Raw genomic sequence first — 5,824 nt, forward strand, 5'->3', positions numbered from 1 at the left:
AAAAAAAAAAAAAAAAAAAAAAAAAAAAAAAGAGTGTGGAGACCCTAGAAACAAGCCTGCTCAGACAACAGGAACTGGGTTGCATAGCACCCAGGCAAAGTTCCTCCCAGACAAGATGTACATAGGGCCCTCAGTGTGGGGCACACCGAGATACCATCCCAAGTGTGCACAGGCCCCAGCTAGAAACCCCCTCAGGTAACAGGTCAGCTCAGGAGTCCAGAAGGCAAACATTCTGAACCCAGGACTTGGTTTTCCTGTGAGAACCAGAGAAAAGGTCATTCAGTGGCTTGCTGAGAATGAAACACCAGTGGGTGAGCAAAAAGATGCCTCAACAAAGGCACAGCGGGGTGCACCTTTGGAAATAAGAAAAGATCTAAACAAGTCTCAAAACAGACTTCCAGAACACCTAAGGTAATCCCAAAGAGCAATGAGATGGACGAATCTGGATCTTAACCACCTGAACTGGCAATGAATGAAGACCTGGAAAAAATAAAATCAGAAATAATTTCTCAGATAACAACAGGAATTGTGCCCATAGTGCAAGACATGATTAATAAATCTAGAGGGGACAGAGAAAAAAAGTAGAAGAGCTGAGAAGCATGTTAGAATCCCAACATAGGGAGCAAATGGAATCCATAAAACAGTTGTAAACAGATTTCCAAGACAAAAAACTTCATTGAAAGTTTGCACAGCAGAACAAGCCCATGTGAGGACAGAATTTCAGATATAGAAGATATCTGATTGCAATTAGTGACCAGGAAAATAAAAATTTCTTAAAAATAGTAAGAGGCCATGAGAAATCAGTCCAGCAGCTGCTAGATAAAATAAAGAATAATAACATAAGACTGATCAGAATAAATGAAGAAACATGACAGAGTGCAAACAATGTAAAGAAAAACTCTTCAGAAAATAAATGGCAGAAAACTTCCCAAACAGGGAAAGAACTTGACATACAGATAAGTGAGGCATATAAGACTTCAAATAGCCATCATAAAAACTTTACACACAGGCATATAATAATTAAGATTCCAGAAGCCTAACATAAAAACAAAATTTTACAAGCAGTTAGAGAAAAGAAACAAATCACATACAAAGGAAAGCCCATCAGAATCACAGCAGATTCCTCAACACAAATCCTCAAAGCAAGAAAAGCTTGGACTGATGTATTTCAAGCCCTAAATAAAAACAGCCTCCAACCCAGATTGATGTACCCTGTGAAAATTATTTACAAAATCAATTTAGAAATAAGATCATTTCATAACAAAGAGCACATTAGGAAATTCATGAGTACCAAACCAGTACTCCAAAAATTTTTAAACAATATCCTAGGAAAGAGAATGAAGATCACAATCCCATGAAACCTAGCTGAATCCATCAGACATGACAGAAATTAAATGCAGAGGGAGAATCCAACAAAAAGGAAAAGTCATGACAAGGATAAGTTAATACATATCAGTTAAAACCAACAATGTTAATGGTCTCAATTCACCAATCAAAAGAAATAAACTGGAAGTAAAATAGGTCAAAAAGCAAAATCCAACAATATACTACATACAAGAAACACCTTTAATTAAAAAAGAAACTCATAGACTGAAAGTTAAGGTGTGGAAAAAATACTCCATGAACCTGAAAAAATACTCCAGGAACCTGAAAAAAAAGCAGGAGTAGCTATCTTCTTGGAAGATCAATTGGATTTAAAACCAACACTGATTCAGAGTTGTCTCCTTGTAAAGGCAACAATCCAAGAGGAAGACATGGCAATCATAAATACTAGTGAACCCAACTATATAAAACAAATCTTAACAGACATGAAAAATCAAATAAGCACTAATATAATGGTAGTGGGGAACCTCAACACCCACTGTCACAAATAGATCTACCAGACAAAAAAAGAACAATGAAATAGCAGAATTCAATGAAATACTTGAACAAATGAATTTAACAGATTTTTACAGAGTACTACACCCTACGGAATCAGAATATACATTCTTTTCAGCTTCTCATGGGTTGTTTTCCAAAATAAACCACATACTTGCTCATAGAACATGTTTAAGAAAGTGCAAAGGAATTAAAGTTATAACCTGTGTATTATCAGACCATAGTGCAATGAAATTGAAGATCAATAGCAAAAGAAGCCACAAGAATTTCATGAACACATGGAAATTGAATAACACAATCCAAATAATGAATGGATCACAGAAAATTAAAGAAAAAAATCAGACAGTTCCTATAATTAAATGACAATGACAATATAACATACCAGAATCGGTAGGAATGAAAGCAGTCCTAAGAGAGAAATTCATAGTGGTGAATAGAAAAAGAGGGCAAGCTCAATTATATAACTGGATGCTGAATGTTAACCTTCTAGAAACAAAAGAGCAAGACAAACCCAAAGTTCTCAAAAGAGAGGAAATTATAAAGATCGATGCAATAGAGACTAAGAGAACAATACAAAAATCAATAAAGCCAGGAGTTGGTTCTTTGGAGGAATAAACAAAATTGATAAAACCTTAGCCAACTTTTTCAAAAAAAAAAAAAAAAAGGAAAGGGAAGGCCAAAATCCATGCAATTAGGAATGAAAAGAGTGAAACTACAACAGATCCAACAGAAATCCAGAGAATCATAAATGTCTACTTTGAAAACCTATATGCCAATAAGATGAAAAATACAGAAGAAATGGACCAATTCATAGATACATATGAATTACCAAAGTTGAACAAAGATTTCCTAAAAATTCTAAACAATCCAAAATCAATCAAGGAAAATGAAAATGTGATTTAAAATTTAAAATTGGCCAACTAATGAAATCCTGATGACTTCATTGTTGAATTCTAGAAGACATTTAGAAAGCAACTACTGTTTACATTCTTCAATGAAATTGAAAGAGAAGTATTACTCCCAAATTCAATCCTGGATGCAATCATCACCTTGATCCATAAAGCAAAGAAAAACCCAACCAAAAAAGAGAACTATAGGCCAATCTCACTAATGAACATAGATGCAAAAATCCTTAATAAGATACTAGCAAATAGAATGCAGAAGATCATCAAGAAGATCATATACCCTGGCCAAATAGGATTCATCCACAGATGCAGGATGGTTCAATACACACAAAGCAATAAAAGTAATACACTATATTAACAAAGTCAAAGAAAAAAAAACTATATGGTCATATTAATAGGTGCATAAAAAGCATTCATTCAACAAAAGTCCAACACTCATTCATAATAAAAATCTTAAAAAATAGGAATAGACTGTCACTAACTCAATCTGATAAAAGTCATCTATGAAAAACCAACAGCCAATATCATACTAAATGGTCACAGAAATACTTCACACTAAAATCAGAAACAAGACAAGGATGTCCACTCTCAGCACTGCCATTCAATATAGTTTTGCAATCATTAGCCATAGCAATTAGACAAGAGAAAGAAATAAAAGCAATAAAGATAGGAAATGAAGAAATCAAACTGATATGATTTGCAGATGACATGATACATACACTCTATAGAAGACACTCAAGAACTTCACCAAAGTCTTCTAGATTTAATAATCAAATTCAGTAAAATGGCTAGATAGAAAGTCAACTCTTAAAAATCAATAGCTTTGCTCTATATTGAAAAGAGACTCACTGAAAGAGAAATGGAGCAAACAATTCCTTTTACAATAGCATTGCAAAAAAAATAAAATACCTAGGAATCAACCTAACAAAATAAATCAAAGACCTCTACTCTGAAAACTATAGCACTGAAAAAAGAGATTGAAGAGGATATCAGAAAATGGAAAGATATCCCTTGCTCTTGGGTAGGAAGAATCAACATAAAGAAAGTGGCCATACTTCCAAAACTGCTCTATAGATTCATTGTGATTCCAATTGAAATCCCAGCAGCATACCTCACAGACTTTGAATAAACAATCTAAAAATTAATTTAGAACAAGCAGAGACCTAGAAAAACAAAAGCAATTCTAGGCAATAAAGACAAGATGGGGGTATCACAATCACCAACATTAAGCAATACTACACAATCCCCAACATTAGACTATACTACAAAGCTGCTGTGATAATAACATCATGGTACAAATAGCAAACAAAGAGACCTGAGGACCAGTGGAACAGATTAGAAGATGCAGAAACAATGCCAGACACAGTCACCTCATCTTCAACAAAGGAGGCAAATACCCTCACTGAAGAAAATATAGCCTCTTTAATAAATAGTGCTGCAAAAACTGGGTTTCAACTTGCCAAATATTATAATTAGACTTCTATTTTTGACAATGCACTAAACTAAAATTAAAGATCTAAATATTAAACAGAAATACTAAACTGGCTGGAAGAGAGGTTAGGTAGAACTCTTGAAGACATTGGTGTAGGAAAAGATTTTTATGAACAAAACCTCAGTTGCCCATTAACTAACACAATCAACAAGTGGTGTATTTTCTTATTAAAAATCTCCTGCACAGCATGAGAAATGACTAACAGTGTGAAGAGACAACCTACCACGTGAGAAAAAATTTTCACCAGCTTTTCCTCAGAAAATGGTTTACAATCAAGAATATATAAATATCTTTAAAAAATCAGATCTCGCAAATTAAAAGACACAATCTAAAAACGGGCATCTGAAATGAACAGACATTTCTCAGACAAACAAGTAAACGTAGCAAATAACAATGTGAACCTCTTGTTATTTATCAAGGACAATTAAGTCTCCTCAGGCATTATTTTGGAACCATGCATAGACCCTCTCAGCTCCTGTCATTGTCAACCATCAGGATGGGTTATGGCCTTCGTTGACCCTCTGTAGAGTAATTCTAATGGCTGATCACAATATGACCCTGTTCAGCTGGAAGTGGACAGAGCTGTCTTCAGTCTTTGCCCCCTCACAGCAGTTAGGGGTACTTCTTCAGAGGGGCAAATATTCCAGATAGGTAAGTCAATTAGATATCCTGTAGGCAGCTATACAGAGCCTCCCTCAGGGAGCCAGCCCTCAATGAACCAAAACAGCAAGGAGCCAACGTGGAGGACCATAAAGGTGGCCAAAATTATAAAAGGATAGAAATTACTATACCCTTGTACTTCCCCTGGGGATAAATAGCAGTTATTGATATTCCAAACAGGTATCACAAATAGATAGATAGATAGATAGATAGATAGATAGATAGATAGATAGATAGATAGATAGATAGGCATCATATGCAGTGGGGGTAGATCTTAATCCAGCCTTTCCAGGAAATAACACTGAACCCAACCCTTACTGAAAATGCTTGTAAGCTTGCTATGTGACTTTCTTCCCCATTTGACTGCCACTTACTCAATACTGATTGGGTGACTATACTTGGTTATGTTTTTTCCCCAACTCTTGTCTACCTTATAATTTTCCATTGGGTCTTATAGTTTTGTCCCACTTTTTAGCTGCCTCACCACTTGTCTTGGCTGTATAAAACATCTTTGAGAAGTCAGGTGGGTGAGCAAACCACTTTCTAGTCCCCTTTTTGTCTCTCTTAGGCACAAGCTTTCTTTCTCTCAATAATTTTTTTCCTACTCTTAAAAAGAACAAAAAGCAAATAACATATGAAAAAATGTTCAACATTGCTGGTCATGTGAGAGATGCAGATGAAAACAACACAGATTTCACCTCATCAAAGAAAGAATGACTGCTATCATGAAATCAATTCTGGCAGGGATCTGAGGAAAAAGGAACACTGCTCCATTGCTGGTGGAAGTGAAGACTGTTGCAACTACTCTGTAAATCAGTATGGAGATAACTCAAATAACTAGGATTGGAAGTCCAATATTACCCAACTGTTTCCCTGCTGGGTATGTTCT

The sequence above is a fragment of the Fukomys damarensis genome, unplaced genomic scaffold (genome assembly GCF_012274545.1).
Source record: "Fukomys damarensis isolate Sample0158 unplaced genomic scaffold, DMR_v1.0_HiC HiC_scaffold_38, whole genome shotgun sequence".
In the NCBI taxonomy this organism is placed as follows: domain Eukaryota; kingdom Metazoa; phylum Chordata; class Mammalia; order Rodentia; family Bathyergidae; genus Fukomys; species Fukomys damarensis.